This window comes from Haemaphysalis longicornis, unplaced genomic scaffold (genome assembly GCF_048455015.1).
Source record: "Haemaphysalis longicornis isolate Haplotype H1 unplaced genomic scaffold, Haemaphysalis longicornis Haplotype H1 scaffold_5, whole genome shotgun sequence".
Taxonomy (NCBI): Eukaryota; Metazoa; Arthropoda; class Arachnida; order Ixodida; family Ixodidae; genus Haemaphysalis; species Haemaphysalis longicornis.
The window spans coordinates 135510193-135524367 of record NW_027526385.1 but is presented as its reverse complement, the minus strand read 5'-3'; positions in this window follow the sequence as shown (position 1 = coordinate 135524367).

The window sequence follows — 14175 nt, the reverse complement described above, 5'->3', positions numbered from 1 at the left end:
GAGCGGGACGTCTGAACACGGAATACACCGGGAGTCGTGACAGCTGCTTGTCGCTGCCGCCACAGACAGAGAAGACGGGCCTGCTGAACCACACAGTAGGTCGAGAAGTGAGCGTAGCACCCAGCGCAGCATGTTCGGATGCTGCAAGTTGATACACCGTTCCCCCAATCTCAGAACTGTGGGCCAGTCCACTCATCCGTCGGTTGGAGCAGCCGCAAAAGCAGCACGGAAACCCAAGAGTAGAAGAGGCGGAGGGACAGAGCGCCTACGCAAGCAGCGGAAGCGTTTAAGCTGCCGTAATGGGCGCTTTCGTTCCTAAGAAAGCCTCGAGCTAGGAGCTGGGTCGCATAAGATTGCGACCGCCGCATTATTCGCCTCAGGCTGCGGCTGCTCCTCGGCTTGCGAATCCACTCTGCTTCCCAACCGTGAGAAACTCGCGCGACTGCAACGCGTTCGTGGACTTATCAGGCAAGCTTTGCGGCGACGGCATATAGCGGGGAACATTTGGGGGAACTGCATTGTAACAGGAAAGTGTTTTATGCCGGGGTCCACCAAGATCTCCCGACGTCATATCCGTTACGGGAATGACATCATCAGAAAAACTTCGATTGACGTGGATGCGCCGGGATTCGAGCCACGAACTCTTTCGCGGCAATGGGAGGTACGAATCGTGCTCCCGACTGCTGTATGAACGTTTTATATTGCCAATCTCGGACAGCAACACCAGGTACCAGGTACAATGACAAAGTGAAAAACACGGTAATGCCACCATGCCCCCCAGGGCCGGCGTTTTCGTTTAAAATTTGCTAAGCGTAGTTAGAGATTCAATTTTTGATAACCACTCCGGTGGAGAGCTTTTCGCTCTCTGAACTTCAACAAACTGTGGCACACTTTCCCTAAAATGCTGTCTTGTTGGTCGCGCGTCTACTTCACAATTCAGCCAAGCAATGCGCGAACGCCAAATGCTGTGCAGGTCCAGCAACATGACACTGTCAACTGGCACACCGTCCTCTCTATCAATGCACAAAATATGTATGCCCTGTGGGCTAAGTGGAAAATCTTTCTGGAGTGACCGTTGGAGGACATCCCAAAGGAACACTACGGCCCAACAAGGAAGAAAAACATGCTCCACATTTTCGGGTTCTTTACAAAAAAAACAGTCAGTTCCTCATAGCAGTGATAGCTTCCTTTCTTTCATCAAAGTTACGATTGAAAGAGCCCCAGTGTGCAATTTAAAAAAGAAAGTCTTTGCCCCAGGCGACCCTTCAATTCGCTTCAGTTTTGTTAACACATCTTGTTCTGGACAATTGCTGCATGGAGGTTGATACTGTGGCACTGGGAAGATGCCACATACATCCTTATATAATTTTTTTTCTCATTACACTGCCCAGATATTTCATTAAAAACGTGTTGATAAAAATCGGAATGCCAAAACAGTTTTTCTTGAATATTCAGGAACACCACCTGGCATGCCACTTGAAGAAACCACAAATTCTGGCAAAGCACGAATTAACCGAACCTGCATTACAGTGCGTGGAAACGGGTCCTGTACATCGCGTAGAAGCAAAAATCGGTTTACAAGTTGTCGTAGAAACAGGTGAGTCAGTCCTAAGCCACCGCCACGGATTCGCCGAAACAAATTCGTCCTACTGCTCCTCTCCCACGTGAACCCCCGCACAAAAACAGCAAATACGCGATGTAGCTTCTGTACATTCAAACGTGAACAATGCAGTACTTGCATAACAAACCAAAGCTTTGCCATGAAGAAAATATAGGTCGCGGCTCTCGCGAACACGGGCAACCCACTTGCTTTCAGCTTTTCCGCTTTCTCTTTCAGTGTTTGCACCAGCCCCCGCCAGTAGGGTTCACTATCTGCGATAGTATTCCACAGGGGTTCCCAAGTCCTTTACTGGGGTGGATACCCAAGTTACATTAGGAAAGATCGTTGGCGTTGACATGAATTTACCGTGCGAAAACTCCAGGCATTTTACCCAATTTACCAGACTCCCCGTGACCTCACGAAAAGGCTTCACTGTTTCCACGGCGAACATCACGCTTTCTTTGCTCGTACTAACAACGGCAATGTCGTCAGCATAGTCGAGAAGTTTGACCTCTGTCTCCAGTGGTTTAAAAACGCTTATTTTATCATAATGAATGATGCTCAGTCACACCGCTTCAATTTATAACCAAAACAAAAAAGGGCTGAGGGGGCAGCCCTGGCGCACCGAGCGCTTAACCTCTATAACCACTTCCCATTTCTTATTCACTATTAGCCGTGTAGTGCAGTTCCGGTACGCCAGCTCCACTTCCCTTCCAATGACAGAATCAATGTCCCGTGTTATGCTCTAGAACATAAAACAAGATCTTGTGGTAGGTGCAGTCAGAAGATTTCAAAAGGTCGAGCTGGAGAATCGCCACGCCCGAGCGCATTGCATCGCAACATTCCAGTACGCACCTCGACATGTTGATATTCTAAAATATGCTAGACACGTGAAGAGGTCGACGAACGGGCCTTATATCCTTCGTTTTAGGGTGCCACGATTCATGCGTCCGCCGTGCGAGGTAGAGACACGTATGCGTTGACGCCGCCATTTTGGGGTACTGGCTCACCGCCGCAGCAAGTCATTGTATAAAAACCGCGCTATAATTATCATCGCAGCGCCGTTTATTGGCGAGGTTTGAATCAACTTATCTGTTTCACGTTGCTGGTTCTTGTGGGAAAAGAAAATAACCGGGTGTTGAGCACTTTGGCCCAATAGCGGCGGCACGGGTCGGTTCGAAGGGTGTCTCCACCTTGTACGGCGAAGTTGGAATGGGGTTCCCTAATTCTGCTAATTCCTTTCAAATGGTGCAACCATCTAGGAGAGGCAAAGTGAAGTAGGGCATCATGAAGCTAATGAGCGCCGGCAGTTGGCTCCTCGATCCCAGCGCCTATGTGATACGTGGGCGTTTCTTTTCAGCGCCTTCGTTGCATGCCAGTGATGCATGCCTGGTGATGGCGCGGTGCATTTCCTGGCGTACCGCGATGCACGGCGCGATACCCCGCGTACTTCATGGCGTCTCGTTTGCGGCATGTACTGATTTAAAAGACAACGAAACGACAGAGACGGCGGAGGACAGCGTAAGCTAAGCATTTACTTCCAAGATTCTAGCTGTGGCAGATTTACAGCGGAGATAAGGAACAGGCGTAGAAAGCTATCACCAGTGTGGTAGCTGTCCGCGGCAAGTAGATGCAGAGGTGTTTCAGCGGGACGACGGCGAGGTAGACGAAGAGGCAGGTACGTCTCGTTCAAGCTTAGTGGTGTCACGGCTAGAACGCGTAGAAGTGGAGCACTCGGCGTTAGCTAAGCGGGTTGCAGAACTAGAGGCAACGCTAAGTAACGAACGCGACGAACTCAGGGCCATTGAGGGAAAGGTAGAAGCAACTGAGAAAGATCTAGAAAAGATCGCCATTTCCCCCCAAAAATGACGAACGCCTCACCCCTTGCAGCGGAGCAGAGGCATGCACCGACGTGACACACGTGGTGGGAGGTACGAAATGTAACAGCTGCTGCCAGGTGCTGAAAGATAGGCCAGCCAATCCAGTCGGAAAGAAGGGTACCAGTAAAGAGCAGAATCTTGCAGATTGCATTGTAACAATAGTGGGAGATTTGAACATGACGTGAAACAGCGCTGCCGCAATAACAGGTGTAGAGGGGTAGGCGCTTGAAAGTCGGATGTTTTGCCCCGGTAAGGCGATGCAGGGAGTGACGACAAAAGCGAAGGGGTAGCTAGCCTTGTCCAGTAAAGCTGGAAACCAAGTGGTAATTGCCACGGGGCCTAACGATATTCAAGTGGGATGAGGAGCAACGTGGCCAGGAAAGAGCGAAAGGGGTAAACGACCTGTGTGCGACGGCCACAATTGTACTTATTGCAATCTGCACCCTGCCGGAGGTGACAAAGCAAAGCGTGTACAGTGAGCGGGCAGTACTCGCTGTTAACAGGGAGATTGAGAGGCGCGGCAGGGAACTTGGGTAGAAGTTGTAGACGTAAACCGGGTAATGGACAGCATCGGACATAGGCAAGCTTTCAAGTGGGACGGGATTACCTTCCGCCCCAGGCTCGAGAACAAGGTGGGTTGGCGCTTAGGTGGGAGAGCAGTAGCTTCTTCAGGGGACCCGGCGAAGCTAAGGAAGCACAAATAGGCGAAAATGGAAAGCAAGGAACGTATGAAGACTTAACGCTGGGAGGCAGCCAGGACTAGAGCTAACCGAAGAACGTACAGACATGGCTGAAAGTGTAGACAATGGTGATTTAAGTGGAAACAATACAGCCAGCAGATAAATAAGAGACAAAGATAAAACCCACAAGTGGAACGAGAACAGAAAAAGAAAATGTAAGGAATATTTATACAGCTACATAAATATGCACCCCGGTAAAAAGCCGGATAAGTTGGTTGAAATTCAAAACCAACGTAAACGGGAATAAGTAAACGTGTACGCCTTAGCCGAGAGTGACATCCGAGACCTAGAAGCCGAACCTGTCATAGAACATTGTCTGGGAAGGGTGCAACAGGACCGCAGAAACGAAGCGAGGGGGAGTCGTTGGCATCTTTTTAAACACTGTTACGAATCGGCCAGCGCCGCCGTACTTTCCCGCATCACTCCTCGGCTGTGCGGCGAAGCCCCTGCGTGCTCTTTCGAAAACAGGCGCAACCATGTCGGTGACAAGTGGCGACAAGCCGCGTCAGACGCTTCGCTTTGAGCGCATTTCCAAAACTTCGGCGGCTCCCTGCGAGGCTCGTCTCCATGCTCTTCAAGGACACAGAGACCCCGTCGATCGCAACGGAGTCCTCCTCTCTCCCCTCTCTCGGACTCAACGTGCGCGGAGGCTACCGACGACTAACGAACACTGGAAAGAGCGTTGCGTGTGTCTGTGACGTTTGTGCGTGTTCCCACTTGTTGGCGTTTTGACCGTTACCGCTTTTGGGTATAAATAGAGCTGCCCAAGCGTTGTAAACCATTCCTATTAGAGCAGCGAATCGATGCTGTCGCTCTGCTCGAGTCCTGTATTGTAACCTCGCCCGTCGAGGCATTGTACTTTGGCTTCGGCTCACCTCTCGCTATGAAGTAAACAGTTACGTTAGCCTGCGGCTTCTGGACTTCTTCACGGCTGCAACAGCGGCTGGCCGCTCGCATCATACACGCTACCACTCGTATATCGGAGGCCACGGAGCACGGATAGGGTGCCCCCGCCCGGTCGCAACAACACGGAAACCAAACTGGGAGAGAGTACATGAAAGCTATGAAAAGCCTCTATGAGTTGAAGGCGGGATATCAGAGAAAAACAGACGGTCAGGAGTTCTGTATCTGTAGACTGGCAGCAAAGCTGGGGTGGAGAATGAGGAAATGGTAAACTGTGTTGAGAATAAATAAAAACGAGTTCAAATATTCGGGCGAAATAGGCTTACTTGGAGATATGAATGCCCACACAGATTTCTATCTATACACGGGTCCCAATGGTTATCAAGGAATGGCTCTATGCCAGGAATACCTGCTAGTTATATAAATATAGAAAGCAAATGTAACGGACAAATAACGCGGTAAAGCGGCAAAAGACAGTCTTGAATAGACTATAGCCTATTCTCCAAGACAGTGTACGAAAGGTTGCGAGAAACAAGGATAGATGAAAATGATATAGACTGCTTAGGATGACACCACAAACAGCTTCCCTTGCACTTTGGAGGAAAAACGCGGAGAAGTTTATAAATTTTTAAAGCCGCAGGACCTAATTCGAACTGTGAACAGTTTGCACAGGCAGCAAAGGTGACATGAAAATGGAGGAGGAGAACTATCTGTTAAAAGATATAAAGGAGCTCAAAGATTACAATAAAATTTCCGCCAAGAAGATTTGGATAGATACACCGATCAGAAGGCTGCTCTAGTGACAGCTCTGCCAAAAAAAAAGGCTAGGGAACACAGAAATTAAGTGTGACAAACAAATGTCGTGAGAAAGCGGAAACAGACGGTCCAGCATAGACTACAGTCTAGTCTCTCAGACGGTGTAGGAAAGGTTGCTAGAAATGAAGATAGATGAAAATAGTACAGACAACTTAGGCAGCGACCAAAAGCGGCTTACCTTGCACTTTGGATGCACAAGCCGGACAACTTTAGAAATCAGTAAAGCCGGCGAAACTAATCCGAACAATGAACAGTTAAAGATCATCGATGATATGATGGAAGATAACATCTATAAGTATACCCAAACAGAAATTGGGATTACTACGAAGTGACCGCGTTCATAAAGCATACGATGAATGAAGTCAAGCAAGGAAACTGACGGAAAGGGAAGATAAAGCCAAGAAGCTGGTGAAATCAGGTAATAAGTGTTTTGTTCATGAGTGTGTGTTATTTCAGTTTTCCCACCCTGTAACGACCCTCACTAGAGGGTCAACAGTATTACCAAACAAATAAATAAATAAATAAATAAATAAATAAATAAATAAATAAATAAATAAATAAATAAATAATAAATAAATCAATAAATAAATAAATAAATAAATAAATAAATAAATAAATAAAAAGACAATTGCCCGGCTGAAGAAGGCGTCGAGAGAACATAGACAGGCAAAAAGAAGTGGTATGGAACCGGAGCTAGTGAGGTAAAATGTGATAGCTAGTGGGAGAAACTAGAAGTGCAGAAAATGGCGAAAGTAAAGATCAAGCAAAAAGGGAACAATGAATGGCAGCAATATCGGAAGAAGGACAGAAGCACGTCGAAGAAGTTTTGGAACCATGTAAATTGACTAAGCTCGAGAAACGATGTGTATAAGGAATTCTTCATTGATGATGAGGAGAAACATTTTGAAGGCCCGCAGGCGTTGGCGCCTATTCATCGAGTGATTAGTGAAAGGTTTAGGGAAATAGAGGAAGTGAAGACTACACCGATAACAATAGCGCCCCAGAAGACTGCGAAAAAGGAAATAAATTTGAGCAACCTTGATTGGAAAACGCAGAGAAAAATGTTTCCCCCAAACAGCGGTGGGCCCGGACGAAATACAAATGCAGCTGATATACCGGCTTGGGCCAAAAAGTAAGTCATATTTTATGAGGGCAGTAGATAAGGGGATAAAAACCAAGCAAATACCGGCGAATTGGCTCGATAGTAGGATGAATATAATATATGAAGGCTGAGGCAACAAAAGCCGCATTGACTCATACAGACCATTCATACTAACGCAAGGGGTGTATGGATTCGTATTGCAGGTGATAAAATCAGAAATTACAGCATGGACGCAAGGAAATGAAATGCTTGGGAAACTGCATAATGAATTAAGAAAAGGCAGGTGCTTGAATGATAATTTGTTTGTGATAAGAGGGTGCATTGAGATTACGAAAGCTCACAATAGAACAGCATTGATTACGTTCTTCGAAATTAAACGGGCATATGACAAGGTGAACAAAAAACTGCAGTGATTAATGCTAAAACTCCATGGCCTAGATGACGACTTAATACAGTTCCTTATAGCATTCTACAAAGATAACAGTGTACTTTACACGGGAAGGCAGAAATGCGTACAACACGTCGACACTTACCATCGAGGACTGAAACAGGGATTCTCTTTGTGCGCAATATTGTTTATGCGTTATATGTTAGGGTTACAAAAGAAACTCTAAGCAAGTCATATAGGGTTCAACTTAGCACTTATGTTGCAAGGCGGAGTGGTACAACAGCGTATTCCGGGAATGCTCTACCCAGACGATGTTCTTCTTTTCACGTATTATGAGAGCGACATGCAACAGCGCATAAATATAGTGGCCAAGAAGCCACACACCTGGGGTTAAATTTTAGCACTGAAAAATTGGGAAGAATGGTTTCCATTGACACTAGCACTGACGCAGTGTCAATGCAGCATTGCGAATTACCCACAGTCAAGGAATATAAATATTTGGCAGTGTAGATAAAAAAAGGGGACTACTACTCAAGAAGTCAAGAGGAGCAAATTAGGAACAAAGGAAAGCGAAACGCAGGTATAATGAAGCATAGAGCTCTAGGGGGGGGGGTATGACGTAGTGAGGGGAATCTGGAAAGGAGCAATTGCTCCTGGACTTACCTTGGCGAATGCAATATTCTGCTAAAAATGAGACGCGCTATCATGCCTTGAAGGGAACCAGAGAACCGTAGGCCGTTTGGTCTTATCAGCGCATAGTGAAACAACTAATGAAGCAGTGCAGGGAGGTATGGAGATATGGGCTGGTGGTCGCTTGAAGTGAGAGAAGCTCACAGTAAAATATCTTTCGAGGGAAGTTTCAGAGCAATGGATCAACGTAGGTGAACAGCTGAAGTGTGTAGGTACCTATACATGAACAGTGGGGAATCGAACGCAGCCAAAGTAACCAAAAAAGAAGCCAGGCTGACAAAAACGGATAAATTGACAGGAAAAAATGGAAGATAAAATGTCGGTTGAGATGAAGAGGGCTGAGGTGTGGACATCAGAAAAGATAATTTCTAAGATGTTTCGAAGGGCAGAGTATTGCTTAATAAGACTGGAACAGGATGCTTAAAAACTAAGAGCTATGAGAGCAACTATACACAGAATGATGGAGTATGCGTAGTGTTCATAAAAGAAACAAAAACTATGCTGCGTGTAGTGTTGCAATATGAGTGTATCAATCCGATTCTACATGAGGGAAACATTCGGCTTCCAGAAGCTCCATGATTTAAGAGAAGCGCAAAGGGAGTTAACTTCAAATCTGTCGAGATGACTAAAAGAAGATTAGAATTTTGGTGGACGAAAAACGGACAGAGAATAATGGCCTTGGACTGGTACCAGCTACAACAGAAAAAAGTAATCAGCGCGACAAATAAAAGAGTTTAAAACATGGATATATTCATTCCTGTGGTAAGAAGACATGTCGTTACATTGCAACATGGGGGGAAACAACAATCAAGAGAATAAAAAAGGCAAGTAGGTTGCTGAGAACCGACATCCTGATTCAAAGGAAGGTTAACTAAACATCATCGTTATCGTATGATTATCATTGGATGAACCGGTCACGCCTGTCAGCATTGTTTTCACCGCGGCCTCAGCGGTTCTGCTACGTGCATATAGTGGCTTGTTGGAATAAGGTTGGAGCTGGTACAGCGAAGAATAAAGGTAAGATATCGAGAAATGTCCTTGAAGACCCACTTTTGCGATCGTATTGTCCAGTTTTTGCAAAAAAATTACGCCCACCTCCCCTCGCAGGAACCCTGGTGGGATGCGACGCTGAGGGGGGTTCAAGCGCAAGCGGAGAGCAACGGTCGACCGAAAGGCCGCTGAAGAGCGGCACACCGGTTATATGCGCAGCGCGCCCGAAGGAGGGGAGACCGCGGAAGAGAGAGTACTGCACATGCGCCGGCGCCAGTGCGTCTGCCGCGGCTATGACGCAACACAATCCACTTTAATCCAATCCAACCCAATCAAATCCAATCCAATCTAAGCCAAGCCAAGCCAAGCCAAGCCAATACATTCGAATCCATCAATGCTCCTCGCAAGAGAGGGGCATCGGAGAGGAGAGGGGGTGAGCAGCGGAGAGCGCAGATCGCGCGGCGAGGAGAATGGGGGAGGGGCGGACGCCGACAACAACGCCGACGACGCTGCATGGACAAGGCGAGTGAATGAGATGCAGTCGCATCTAAAAAAAACTCCCACCTCACCTCGAGGGAACCCCTGTGTAGATGCGACGCATAGGGGGTTCACATTGCAGAGTTGGACAGCGGTGGAACGGCGCTGGAACGATGGGGCGGAGCGGCGCAGGCACCGACCGCGTTGTATAGCGCGCATAACGGTGAGGGGACGCGCCGGCGCCAGTGCGTCTGTCTGCCGTGGCTATGACGCAACACAATCCAACACAATCCACTTTAATCCAATCCAATCCAAATCCAATCCAAGCCAAGCCAAGCCAAGCCAATCCAATCGAATCCAATCCAATACCCCTCGCGAGAGAGTGTTTGCTATCGGAGAGGAGAGGGGGTGAGCGGCGGAGAGCGCAGCTCGCGCTGCGAGGAGAATGGGGGAGGGGCGGACGCCGACGACGACAACGCCGGATGCAGGGACAAGGCGGGTGAATGAGATGCGTTGCATCTAAAAACCATGTTCCACTTTATCCCTTTCGTGATGAAGACATTGTCGTTATAAAAGGCGGCCTAGTTTGTATGGTGGCATGCTTCAAACAGCGCTGTGTTCCTTTTTTAGACGTGACTGCATCTCATTCACTCGCCTTGTCCCTGCATCCGGCGTCGTCGTCGTCGGCGTCCGCGCCTCCCCCATTCACCTTGCCGCGCGAGCTGCGCTCTCCGCCGCTCACCCCCTCTCCTTTCTGATAGCGAACCCTCTCTCGCGAGGGGCATTGGATTGGATTCGAATGGATTGGCTTGGCTTGGCTTGGCTTGGCTTGGGTTGGCTTGGATTGGATTCGATTTGATTTGGATTGGATTGGATTAAAGTGTATTGTGTTGCGTCATAGCCGCGGCAGACGCACTGGCGCCGGCGCGTCCCCTCACAGTTTTGCGCGTTATAAAACGCGGTGCGTGCGCCGCTCCGCTCCATCGTGCCAGCGCCGTTCCTCCACTGTCAAATGCTGCAACGTGGACCCCCTATGCGTCGCATCTACACAGGGGTTCCCGCGAGGGGAGGTAGGAGATTTTTTTTGTCGCCTTCGTTTTAGCGATGTTGGAAGTATGCAACCACGACATTGTCGCAACACTTAAGGCCATAGGTACGACTTATTTACCATTACACAAACTAAATTACAACCCCTGAAATATTTATATGGCTTCCTCAGCCCTACACGTACGTAGTGGTAAGAGTCTGAATAAATTGTTTTAGATGCAACGCATCTCATTCAACCGCCTTGTCCCTGCATCCGGCGTTGTCGTCGTCGGCGTCCGCCCCTCCCCCATTCTCCTCGCCGCATCAGCTGCGCTCTCCGCCGCTCACCCCCTCTCATCTCCGTAGCGAACACTCTCTCGCGAGGGGCATTGGATTGGATTCGATTGGATTGGCTTGGCTTGGCTTGGCTTGGCTTGGCTTAGATTGGATTGGATTTGGATTGGACTAAAGTGGATTGTGTTGGATTGTGTTGCGTCATAGCCGCGGCAGACCCACTGGCGCCGGCGCGTCCCCTCACCGTTATGCGCGCTATAAAATGCGGTGCCTGCGCCGCTCCGCTTAATCGTTCTAGCGCGGTTCCTCCGCTGTCCAACGCTGCAACGTGAACCCCCTATGCGTCGCACCTACACAGGGGTTCCCGCGAGGTGAGGTGGAAGTTTTTCGTCTTTAACAACGGATACTTTTGCCGGCCTTTTGAGGCGTGGTCATGCAGTTGCCGGACAATGGAGTTTTAGCTATGCCAGTAGGTTCTAACAAAAATGAGTTGCAGGTCGCCGGTGTTCTGTGTTGCACGAGCTTCTCCTTTTCGTGTTCGCTGCACGCTTCACAAGAACATGCTCAAGAAAGACATCTGACGATAGCACAAACGTTCAGTGTTCTGCTCTTAAGTTTCATTTTGCCTGTGTAGCGTTTCTCCTATAAGCAGCTTCAGGAGGGTCACGAGTGCTCACCTGAGGTTGCCAAAAATTGCTGCTGCTGCGTACACACAGTTGTGTCGAAATGGTGAGAAATTGCGACCTCGTTGATGAATGGAGAATGAGTTGCCTTTTATTTTACAAATCCACGCATGTCTCGACAAAAAATGTTTGTGTATAGAATATGAAGCCCAAGGAACTGTTTATTCTTGGGTGAAATTGCTATATAAGGTTGAGTTGTAGTCCTTACATCAGCGAGATATACATTGTCGTCAATGGGGTTTGAATTTACCTACTGTTGTGTTTGCTGATACACGCTTGGTTATTTTAATCGAAATAATCGTGTTTAAACAAAATACAGCAGGACATTTGTGTGCATTTTTTTGTATCATTTTACTCAATGTTCCTTTCACAACGCAAACGAAACTCCGATATGAACCTTAGAAGTATTCGTGCACACGTTCCCGCAAATAGGTTGTCATTGCTCGCTTAGGCGCCGAACGGTCACGATTGCGTCCCAGTGTTTATATAAAAGTGCGTCAGTGAAGTATTTGTAGCGAAGCGGGTAATGCATAAATTGTGCAATATATCTAATCTTTATTTGGTACTCGTAATTGAAATAACGGCGTTGTAGTAACTTCCGGACGTTGGATATCGGTTGCCCTTGACCCTAATGAGAGCTTTTTTCTTGAATACAGCTAGAAGCTTTCAAATACATGGAAATAATTCAAAACACCAGGGGTAATTTTCCAAAGGCTATATCCGTTTCTCTAAAGGGCCGCTGGTACAACCCATCTAAACCTGTGGCGGATAATTTGGACTTATTTAAAAAATGCGACAACAGCAGCGATTACGAAGACGTCCCACCGTATACCGTAAGTTCTGGAGAAGCGTCCACGTATTGACGCTGGTGTCCATAAAAGTGTGCTAGGAGCTGACGTAGAGGAACTGTTACACGAAGGCGCGAAAAACTTCTTTTCCATGCAGCGGAGTAGACGGCGTTCAGGGTAATTTCTCTTTTGGTATACCGACAAGACTTAGAGCATCTGCTTTATCCATTGCGGTTTGGAGTTAGGTGCCGAAGCGTCTCTTTTCTCTTTTATTAGAAGAATCAGTATGACCTTGACCGTTTGCGCGCGGAAAAAGTTGGTTAGACATTTCTCCCACTAGGTTGTGTTGCATGCTCTCGACACAGACGTGCGGTTTGTCGCCCAATGTTGAAATTGTGTTCATCAAATCAGATTGCAGGTTTCGCAATCCCGGGTGCCAAGACGTGTTTGTACCATTTTTTGTTACTTAATTGAGTGGCTTTCCATACCGCGTAAATTGTTTTCTTTGTTTATTTTCCTACTCTGCTCTCCCAAACTACGGGCAGTTAATTGAACATTGCTAGAGGGAAGTCTGAATCTGGGACAACTGCCTCTGCGGAAAAATGTACGAGCCGCGGAGACCCGTTCCGATTATCGAAACCGAACAACATAAAGTCGACCAATGCAAACCAAAAATGCACTTGCAAGTGATACCGCCAAAAGACAACTGCTGTCTTGATTTCTGTGCAGAAAACACCCGTGCCATCTAATGGTCATTAACGGCTCAGAGCAAACTGCAATTTCTCTAAATATAGAGGCCACAGCAAGCAGAAATCAGCGTTGACGAATTTACCATTGGTTATCAGACACCAAGAATGAAAAATACGGCCGTTCAATTATCCGACCACAATATATTGCATGAAATAGACAGGAGAGGGTCATTAAAAGGGTGAAAGAAAAAACCTGCCACGTTTCTGGAGCGTCCGCACATTTATGTTCCCTAAAGTAAGAGATCGCCTAAAACCCTCAAATATTTATTCATTTAAATTTACTTTTTATTTATTTATTTATTTTATTTACTTTTTATTCATTTATTTATTTATTTATTTATTTATTTATTTATTTATTTATCTATTTATTTATTTATTTTTTTTATTTCAGTACCCCCAACGGCCTTAAGGGAATAACTAAGGGGTGACGCGGTCATACAAACCAATTGCGAGGTATAAAAAAGTAGAAAAAATGTAGATATAAATATGTGCAAGTCAGAGTACAAAAGCAGGGAACGAGGCGAACAACACAGTACCACGAAACTTTTCGGAAAGAACCATCTCAAAAAAAGGAGAAATTATGCAGCACTTTCTGCGTGAATGTATCTGAGTAAAGCGGCCTCAAATAAAGATTGATCTCTTGCAAATAGAATAGCGCCTCGTAACTGGTTCCAATCATTCATTGACAAGACAAGGGGAGATGATATGATTTCTTGTGTACGGGCGAAAATTGGAGATAACTTGTGCGCATCGTCGCTAGGGAAGGAGATGTAATGTGCTGGAAAAATATTGTCCAAGAAAAACAGCGAGTTGTTTTAATATAGTGAGTGGATATAAACAAGGCGAAGCAATTTGCAACGGAGATTGAGACTGTGTAGATTGAGATATTTTGAGGAAGGATATGGTTTCGGGACTATGAACGGAACATAAACCGTTCAGCCTTGTTCTGGACTGCCTGGAATAAGTTAATCAAATTTGACGCAACCCAGATTGACGCATACTCTTGTGAAGGCCTTTTTAAAGAGGTGTAAGCACGATATGTGGTGTCA